The sequence below is a fragment of the Sinocyclocheilus rhinocerous genome, unplaced genomic scaffold, assembly GCF_001515625.1.
Source record: "Sinocyclocheilus rhinocerous isolate Xijiao unplaced genomic scaffold, SAMN03320098_v1.1 scaffold3986, whole genome shotgun sequence".
Classification (NCBI taxonomy): domain Eukaryota; kingdom Metazoa; phylum Chordata; class Actinopteri; order Cypriniformes; family Cyprinidae; genus Sinocyclocheilus; species Sinocyclocheilus rhinocerous.
Genome location: NW_015655629.1, coordinates 58888 through 69791, shown reverse-complemented (window position 1 = coordinate 69791; position 10904 = coordinate 58888). Strand labels below are relative to the sequence as shown.

Genomic DNA, 10904 nt, shown 5'->3' with positions numbered 1-10904 from the left:
GTCAGTTGTTTCTGTGGTAGCCCTTTACATGCTGTGGCATTTAAAAAATAAATAAATGTATGATTGCACAGTAAGGCACAGGTGGCATTGTGTTCTCGAATGTGATCGTGGTTGCAACAGTGAAAACAATATATTGTTATGATATTGATATTGATACAGTTAGTATAATCAGAACCAAAGGATGGATATATATATATATATATATAATGTACACACACACAGACTCTCTTCAATCATGATAGCTAATAAATTGGTCCCATCTCTGTAATGCTCAGAAAATATTGTCCATTTGAGCATCAAGACAGTTATATGCATAGCACAACGTGTTCCTCGTTCTCATGCTTGAAGGTTGAATGTGTAAGTATTGATGCATGTGTTGTTGTGTGTATTTAAGCATAGTGTGGTGATTTATGTACATAAAAAGAATATTGTAAATACACAGATAAATACAACTACTCACAAATATATGCTATTGTTAAATGTAAAGTGCAAAACATAAAAGTTCACTATTTAACTTTAAGATCAGTGCAAACCTCAAAAATTTCAATAATTGGTTGTTACTTTTTCTTCTTGGCTGAATGGCAACTTGGAACCAACTATACAGACAGGGGCATGATTATCATAAACCAACTATGTTCAGAGTGGAATACTAGCATGCTGTGTACTTCATACTGCACATTACATACAATGTACCGCCTGTAAAAAAAAACACAAAAAAAGATATGTGACTGGTATATTATTTTGCATTTCTAATTAAATTTTCTGTAAAAATGAATTAACTCAGATTTGAAAAATTAGTCAAAATTAGATTTAATTTTAGTGTCCAAAAATATGGCTGCCAAGTACATCGCACCGTGTGATATAGTAGGCAGTGTGCTCTGCTGTATACTGCAAGTTTTGGTAGGGGCTCATCCGAGTCTTCTATACATATTGCACTTAGTATACATACTGCACACTGTGCAAATAGTAAGAGCAGTATGATAGTTTGCCATTCCAAACATTTGGATTATCCCTGCTCTTTCAGACACAGGAATAAAGAGTTGATAGCTACCTCTCTGGCTTCTGAATGATTTCTGTAGAAGTCTTGGTTTACATTTGTTTACTTATTTTGGACAGTATCTTGGAAAAGAACAAAGCATGAAAACGTACCAACTTTAAACAACTCAGGATTGCAACAATATTGGATTTACATTCTGTATATATAAAAAAAAATGCCCCATTTTCCCAACTCCTAAAATACATTTGCAAACCCAAACATTGGTATCATTGGCCTTAGTAATAGTCAGTGTTGGGAGTAACGCATTACAAAAGTAATAATATTACAGTAACTACATTTTGGCATTTTACAATACTTATGTGGATATTTTGGATGAAAGTAACTCAAAAGTAACTCAAAAGTAGTGTAATGCATTACAATTCAGAGAGAGTAATATTGTAATGTAACTAATTACTTTCAAAAGACAGTAACTAGTAATATATAATGTATTACATTTTGGAAGTAACTTGCCCAACACTGGTAATAGTTACTATATGTAAAATGAATTTCAAGGGTTCAAGGGTTTGACTTGAAATTTCAATTCAATTTGTCTTAAAACTGGAGTTAGATTTATTAATTTCTCTTTCTAAATACATCTAACCGAACATTTTAAAACCAAAATGAGATTGGTTCAAATTTCCCCTTCTAATAAATGTGTTTACATTGTATTTCAGAGTTGTCTTTAATTTGATTTGAACAAAATATATTATTCGTAATGGAGTACTGCTCGACATTGACGCCAATGATTTGTATTTTTAAAACATTTGTAACTGTAAAGTGGATTAAACTTTCCTTGTCTATGCGCAGTTCCTGTGTGCTATCTGGCGTGTTGAAAGAGTGAGAATGAGAGAGAGAGAGAGAGAGAGAGAGATGAGTGGAAGGATGTGGTAGAAGTGAATAATAGCAGGTTATGGTAATAGACCTACTCAAGCATGTTTTTTGAGAGAGATTTTTGGGGATTAGTATTTCCTGCACCTCAGTGGAAATTCTTTGGAGTTCTTGGCCTGTACAGAGGGTAAGACATGTTATATAATAATCAAGTAATATGTGACCCTGGACCACAAAACCAGTCTTAAGTCGCTGGGGTATATTTTTAGCAATAGCCAAAAAACTTTATGTGGGTCAAAATTATTGATTTTTCTTTTATGCCAAAAATCATTAAGATATTAAGTAAAGATCATGTTCCATGAAGATATTTTGTAAATTTCCTACCGTAAATATATATATTGTATATAAATATATATATAATATATTGCCCTACAAAGGCAAAGTACAGTAACTATGCAAACACTGAAACTGAGAAAAATGCCTTTAAAGTTTTTACATCAGCCAGTCAAACATGTTGTGGCTAGATTAGTGGCAATGCATTCATTCAAAGCCTTCTTAGGATTAAATTGTTTATAGATAAAAACCATGGCCACTGATGTGACCTTTGACCACCAAAATGCAGATACTGCACTCTGCCTTTGGATGACCTTACACAACTAAAACACTATTGCAAAAGCAAAGTGCAGTATCTACAAACTAAATGTGTTCATCCAGCTTTCTTGTTGTGTTTCTTACTACATGTTGATTGTTTTTAATAACTTTAATAGTTTTATTGATGTTTGCATGTTGTGAATGTTAAAATTACTCAGTAGTAAGCCTCAAGATTGTCTTATCACAATGCTCCTTTCACCACAAAGAGTGTTTTGCTCATTTGATTTAAGAAGTAATTAATTACAGACCAAGTAGTTAAAACAGTAGTTAAAAATTCACACAATTTAAACTTTTCCTAACAATATAACTAGGGATGCCATAAAGGAAAATAAGGGATTATTGTGATTCTTTATAGGAAAATAAGGGACATAATAAGGGATGCTCAAAATATTTGTACTGTTCCACACCATGTACATCATTTCCATGTCTGAAGTATATAAAAGGTGTATAAAAGGTTCTCAGAAAAAAAATCATTTCTGCAGTGAGGGGTTACTGGAAATTGCAGTCAGCGCGAGTCCCGCTCGACTAGGCGACCAGGCGGCAGAGGATTCCGCTTGGTCATAAAGCCTTCCTCGAATGTGTTAACAAATGAAACGGTGATTTGTGCAAAAATAATGATTACTTATCAATTAATAATTTGTTATTTGCATGGTCTGGTAGTCATATGGTGTATGCCTGTGAATAGGGGACAAACTGCGTTTTGTATAACTTTCATACAGAACTCTTATGAGAGGCCGCGGGATACCAAGGCAGACCGCGCAGTATCTGTGGTGTCAAACGGGAAAACAAAGCCAGAACGCAGTTACTTCACTTACTGCGGTTTGCCTTGGTATTAGCTTGGATTTTGTAGTTACTGCAATTGTGACACTCTCGTTTCTCCGAAATGGGACAAAATTGAACCAGGAGACTTTGTCACAAGCCCATTTTAGGACTTAACTCAATTTTGACCAGATTACTGCGCTTTGCCTTTGGACGGCAGCAGGGCTGGACTGGGACAAAAAAATCGGCCCTGGCATTTTTTGGTCCAGGCGGCCCACCACCACTTCGAGATATATATATATAGTCAAAAGTTTTTGGACAGTAAGATTTTTTATGTTTTTTAAAGAATTCTCTAAAGCTTTTTATTTCAGATAAATGCTGATCTTTGGATCTTTTTTATTGGATCTTTCTTACTGTTCAAAAAAATTTTGACTGGTAGTGTATGTATGTATGTATCACACTCAGAGGCGTCATGCACTCATGATTTTTGAGGGGGCACTAATGGCCACTATAGCACTGTATAACTGATATAAGCTTATGTTTTATTTTTTTCCTTTTTATTCGAAATTTTTCTAAACGTGTATCAGGAAATATCTCGATTCTCAAACATGTGTAAGTAAATGCGTTTTGCACCAGATTGTTATTTGTAGGTGACAAAGTAAAGTAGTGTAATCTATTAACTACACATAAAAACCCGACTTTTTACTTAAATAGGCCTACCAGATATATCATGCCATAAAATATTTTTAACACGACTGACTTTGTATTTAATGTGAATTTAATAACAATATTTAAGTTACTATATTAGGCTATAACATTTTCATTTTACAGAGAGCAAAGAATATTTAAATTATCAAAGAACATTTTCACTTCAGTCTAGCCAGAGTTCAGGCACTCTCAAAAAATTAAGCGTTAGCGTTAGTTCTGGCAGGTCACGTGGGTCAAGCTTGCATCAGCTGATTCTCAGCTGATCACATCTACCTATAGGAATACGAAACCTATCGCGGCATTCCTATCTAAGCTCTATTCAGTATTATTCAGCAGCTTTTCAGCTTGCTCAGGAGCAAATTACCCTTCTCCATCCCCAGCTCCTCCTTTCGCCACAGTCAGGACTTGGCTTTCTGATATTCCCTGCTAATCAGACTCCTTTATCTCGAATAAAGTGTTACACTTAAATTTCAAGTACATTAATGATATCTGCCTTGTTCTGTTCTGTTAACCCTAGGGGGGTTATTATTGCTGCTCTCCCTGCTCATTCATGACAGGCTGCATGGATGGGCAGGGAGTTTTTTGCCCAGAACAGAACCATACCGCCAAACCAAACTTTATGCTAAGTATCTATCATTTTGACGATAGTGGTCCTGACAGAACTCCAATTTAAATCACTGAAGCCACTGTGAAATTAATATCTTACTTACATTCGTACACACATCTGCACAGTCAGCGAGCAAGTGAACAAAACAGCTATGACTCATCTGAACGTCTCTGATTACCCATTACATTCATAAGCTCAACAGACTTGTGTGTGATTGGTTATAATGCAGCGCTGTACAAACGCGTCTGTCTCTGGCGCGAACGCAGATTTGAATAGCAGCTGATGCTGTGCCGCACTAAACGATCTAATCACACCGGTGTGATTGTATCAATTATAAAAAAATATTATTCGGCTATTTTTTGTCTTTTGGAAGCTGCATTTAAAATCCACTTGGCTCAGAAATCTGAGGGGGGGACGTGCCCCCTCACTTTGAATGAGCATGACACCTCTGATCACACTCATATCGCATCTTGTTTTGGATAAGAATAAAACGTCAGGTCCGACAATATCGTCTTTTTTATCTAGATTTATTCGTATTGGCCCATGGAAATCTCTATGAACCAGTGGCGGCTCGTCGGGGGAGGCACAGCTTCCCCATGATAATGTACCAAGTACTTATGAGTAGCGATATTGAATATAACAGGCAGCTCTCTTTTAACACATACTTTTAAGAAGGGATGGATGTTTGCTTCAAGTGATAGGCCAGGTAAGTGAAATTATATTATCTTGCTGTATGTATCTCGTTTTCTTTACGTTTTCTGACTAAAAGCAACCAAAAAGCCATTTTAAAGTGGTTAAGCAAATAATAATAATAATAATCGGCAGGGATCCCAGACCAATACAATTAGTGTGCCTCTATTTTAAAACCCACGAGCCACCACTGCTATGAACACACTTGACTTGACTTGGCCAAAAAATCACGGGGGACAAATTTACGTTTTATTAAAAAGTGTTTTTGTATTCTACACTCATTAGAGGGTTAGATGCCTGCCTCCGCTGCGAGACCCTATCAAGTATTTTACCGATTTTCCTCCTGTCTTGCTCTTTGGCCCGCATCACTCACCGCAGAGCAAGCCTGTTCTTGATAATGCTGCTGTGAAAACGTGGGAAAAGCTGACGACGAAGAAGTTGGGGTGAAGCGATCTTTATATAGGCGGAGCAAAGTACTTCACCGCTCCGTCTATAGCGCATTGTGATTGGATGTTTACACTGTAGACAAACCAATGGGCCACTGGCTGCTCGCTGTCGATGCGTGATGGTTCTCGGCAAAACAAAAAAAACAAAACAAAAAAAACTTTTGTCGGCCCCTTAGGTGCGTCGGCCCACCGTGAAAATGCCCGGTATGCCCGATTACCAATTCAGCCCTGGACGGCAGTATGTATAAAATGCTTATATTAATTTTTTACAAAGGCATCTGGGGCCCACATTGTCTGAATGGAGACCACACTGTAATGGCTATATTATATAATATTTTCAAGAACCCTGGAACAGATTGTCATTATCTTTATCTTCGTCACATGCTCCTTGATGTCAGTCTTCTTCTTCTTCTGTCAGAGTTCGGGATCTTCCCCTTTTGCATCACCTTTCTTATCATCAGTAAATCAAGTTATTTGTCCAAACAATCTCTCCCTCTCTCTTCTCCTCATGCAGCTTTCCCCCATTTCTTGCCTATATTCTTAATGCTCCCTATTAAGCAATAAAGTCTCAGTTTCCTGTTAGACCTGACCACTAATTTGCTCGATACAAGCTGGCCAAACTAAGAAGCCTGGAAACACTACTTCTTCCACCTCCCCAACCACTGCTGCACAGGAAGGTCAGAGAGAAACTATGACCTGTGTAGAAAGTCTCCTCCTCAACTTCTCCCATTGATTTTTGTTGATTTTTTTCTTCTTCCTCAGTAAGTAACAACTACTGTCACCAATGAGTATAAAATAAAATATATAAATTATCAGGAGTCAACATCAAGGGGATGAGATTCGGCTAGTTAGCATAGTCCAGTCAATAGCTTCGGTGGGAATACGCTGTGTGCGTTTGGCTGCCACTTCAGATTGGGCTGTTTGTATGTTTTGTCTTGTTTAAATGTGCTTTTACATCTATACACTTATAAATGTACTTGGACTTCAACTGGACAATTAATTTTTCAGATTCTCGTTGGTGCGCAGAGGTGGTGTGCCCCGCTATGATGCTTTGTTACAATGTTTCATCCGGCCTACCTGAACCCGCCGGCCTGCCTGCGTCGCCGACGGGAGTGTTTTGCGGCGTGGTGGACTGTTGTTGGGTTTTCCCACTTGCCGTTTGGGGTCTGCTCTGCTCTCCTTCGGGCTCTGTGGAGGATGCCAAGTCATCGAGTGTTCCCGTTTGCCTCTCGGGTCCTGGAGTTTGCACTCCTTTGGACTCTGTGGCGTTTGTGACTGGTTGCTTGGTGTGCCGTTCCATGAGGACTATTGGTTGCTGCATTTTACTCTGCTGCTCCTGTGGCATGGACTCTTGGTGATATATTTCTCCCTTTGGATTATCCTTTTTCTAATACCATGATTGTCTGTGATGTTTGATACATACACTGTATTGTTTTTTTGTGTTTTTGTTGTGTTTATGTTTTGATTTGTAAAGTGCTTTGAGCTCTGGAAAAGTGCTATATTAATTAAACTTATTATTATTATTATTATTAGTATTATGCTTTTAGTTACTGTAACTACACTATACACTCAGAAATCTTGGAGCTCTGTCATATGGGCTACTTTCATGGTGCATTTTGTTATTTTGGAGCTTCCATCCCCACTCACTTTCACTTTTGTATGGAAAAAGGAGCAGCACGAACATTTGTTAAAATATTTTCTTTTGTGCATAGAAGAAAGTCACAAAGGTTTTGAATGATATGAAGGTAAGTAAATGGCAGAATTTTCATTTTTGGGTGAACTAATCAGGGGCATTTTATCCGAGGAAATGGATAAAAAAAAAATAGTAGTACAGAAATACAAACAAATGCTATTTTAATATTTCTTTGAGAGGAAAGAATGCCACCCATTTGAACATCTATCCAAAATTAAAAATGTATTATTATTATTATTATTATTATATGTAATATTATTATTATTACTGAGATGTCATCTGGATTTCATGTCATCAATGGTGGATGTCATCAGTCCAAAACTGATTATTGTGCATATCTCATTGGAATCCTGTTATATTTAGCAAGTGTGAATGGCAAAAAATCACATGAAATATAATTTTTTTTTAATTATGTGGTTTGGAATCCTATTCAAACCACATTTCTGGAAATCAATTTCAGTCTGACCGCTTTGATCTGATTTCGAGTACCTTTTTTTTTCACTTTCTCATTCCACGTAAAACATAAATACGTCGGACATTGATTGTAGAAAACATGCTGACTGTCTTGGCAGTAACAAGGTTGTGTTGTTGCAAAGTGCAAGTCGAGCAGAAAATTATAATACTGCTGGTCTACACACTGGACCCCTGCATTTCAGCCAGAGCCTGACAGGGCCCGATTTACACCCTCAAAGGCCGGGCAGCAGTATCAATGAACAAAAAACTTGTATATGCGCCTAACTGCGCACATTTATCAATGTCAAACATTTGAACTAACATTGTGATATGCTTGAAAGGTTTTATATCTATGGATTTTATTGTAGGCAAGTCACTGGACAACAAACTCTGTGAACTGCCGGCATGCATCTCATACCAACGAGAAACAAGGGACTGCTGCATTATTTGTCTCACAGAAACCTGGATGTCTGCAGTGGTTCCAGACTTAGCCATCGAGCTTACGGGGTTCTCTGTGCACCGCTAGGACCGAACGAAAGAGCTCACAGGGAAAAGCAGAGGTGGGGGCATTTGTTTCTTTACCAACAACTTGTGGTGTGATGAAAGGAACCTACACTCTATTAAATCCTTCTGCTCCCCTGATCTGGAATTTTATATGCTTCTGTGTCGACCATTCTCCTACCGAGGGAATTTACAGCGATCAAAATCACAGCTGTTTACATTCCCCCTCAAGCCAACACAGACCAGGCACTCAAGGACCTGTATGGGAATATAAGTGAGCAGGAAACCACGCACCCAGATGCAGCGTTTATTGTTACGGGGGACTTTAACAAAGCCAACTTCAGAAAAATAGCTTCAAAATGTTTTCAACACATCACCATCAACATGTGTGGTGATCGTGCACTGAACCACTGCTACTCTCCTTTCCGGGACGCCTACAAATCCCTCCCACGCCCACCTTTTGGCAAATCGGATCACTCCTCCTTTCTGCTCCTGTCTGCTTATAGGCAGAAACTGAAACGGGAAGCACCCGCTCTCTCCTTTCCGGGACGCCTACAAATCCCTCCCACGCCCACCTTTCGGCAAATCGGATCACTCCTCCTTTCTGCTCCTGTCTGCTTATAGGCAGAAACTGAAACGGGAAGCACCCGCCCTCAGGACAGTTCAATGCTGGTCGGACCAATCAAACGCTATACTACAGGACTGTTTTGATCACGTGGACTGGGACATGTTCCAGGCAGCATCTGATGACAATATAGAGGCGTACAGATACTGTAACGTGTTTCATCAGGAAGTGCGTAGAAGACGTAGTGCCGTCAAAATCAATCCGCATCTACCCCAACCAAAAACCATGGATTAATAGTGATGTACGAGCAGCCTTGTCAGCGCAGACATCTGCTTTTAAATCTGGAAATGCTGATGATCGCAAACAAGCCAGTTACGACCTCAGGAAATCCATCAAAGATAAAATCAAAGTTGAAGAACAATTCAACACCAACAACGCAAGAAGCATGTGGCAGGGCATCAATAACATCACAGATTTTAAAGGGAATAAACCAGCTACTGTGAACATTGCCACCTCTCTACCGGATGAGCTTAATAATTTTTATGCTCGTTTCGAGGCTCACAACACCGCCCACACAGAGAGCGCTCCCGCGGCTGCTGCAGAAGATGTAAGTGCACTCTCCGTCTCTGTCACGGATGTAACCCGATCCTTCCGACGGGTGAATATCCGCAAGGCTGCGGGTCCTGATGGCATCCCAGGCCGTGTGCTCCGAGCATGTGCATTACAACTAATGTTAAAAATCTAAACGGTTCATTATTAACTGGCTTATTAACTCTTAAACGCAAGGAGCATCACAAAATCTGCACCTGTGGCAAAAACAAGTGTTAAAGTGCGTCGAAATCTGAGAAACTTGTTTCTGCCGTGGCTCCACTAGCTTTACCTGTAGGGTGTGTAGGATATTCAGCAAAGTCCCAATGAAAGTAGGAAGCTGATTTCAGAAATGGAAGATAAAGCAAGTTTTGCCCACAGGCAGCTATTTCCAGTCATGCCAGTACAACTCCAATTAGCCCGAATGGGGAACAAACGAGACGTCCAAAAATGCCTGGTCAATCGGACGTTTCAATTGCACACGTCAAATAGCCAAGAATCGTTGAACATTCGTGGCATAAGCAGGTCCCACCGAGATTTGAACTCGGATCGCTGGATTCAGAGTGCTAACCATTACACCATGGAACTTTGATTACAGTGACACTTGCTCACATTGCCACAAAGACTAAATCACTTATAGGGTCACCAGCATTACCTCCAAGCTTGTGCTTTTTTTGCCGCAAGAAAGTATGTAGGTTCCACCAAGATTTGAACTCGGAGTGCTGGATTCAAAGTCCAGAGTGCTAACCATTACACCATGGAACCACCACTCCCTTGCTGGCAGCCATTTGAAAGGCAGATAGCGTTGTGGCTATGGGGAGCCAATTAGACAGCAGGGTTGGTTCACAGTGAATTTTGGTCACCGGCCCACCTCGACCAAAAGTCAAGGAGAGGGAGCATCTGCCAAAACCCAGGATCGAACCTGGGATCTTCAGATCATCAGTCTAACGCGCTCCCAACTGCGCCATTTCAGCCACAGTTCTAACCAGCAGGGATTTCCATGAGACCACCCGTCCCTTTGCGAGAAGAGCAGAGTTGACCTACCAGAGAACAAAAGAGGCTGGCACGTAGGGGGATGAACCTGTGACCTTGGCTTTATTAGCACCATGCTCTAACCAACTGAGCTAACCGGCCTGGCTCTGACTGGACTTCTTTCCAATTTTCTTTCTAATTATGACACTTAAAAGATAGATGAGCTTCAAGGGCAAGCCTTATCACAGGCTCGTCCAGGATTTTCACCCTGGACCTCTCGCACACAAAGCGAGAATCATACCCCTAGACCAACGAGTCAGCTCGCTCTGCCTTTGATCCGCTGCCTAGCCACGAGCATCACTGTTCAAATGGCTTTAAATGCAAGGAGCATCACGAAATCTGCACCT

At 39.7% G+C, this 10904-nt stretch overlaps 2 non-coding genes across 2 annotated transcripts; both read right to left on the bottom strand.

Annotated features, from left to right (window-relative positions):
• Positions 1 to 10218: 10218 nt before the first annotated feature.
• On the bottom strand, positions 10219 to 10290 carry trnaq-uug (transfer RNA glutamine (anticodon UUG)). Its single transcript has one exon. It is a non-coding gene; the product is annotated as a tRNA-Gln (tRNA).
• Positions 10291 to 10426: 136 nt separating this feature from the next.
• Positions 10427 to 10499, bottom strand: trnai-gau (transfer RNA isoleucine (anticodon GAU)). Its single transcript has one exon. It is a non-coding gene; the product is annotated as a tRNA-Ile (tRNA).
• Between the last annotated feature and the right edge of the window lie 405 nt (positions 10500 to 10904).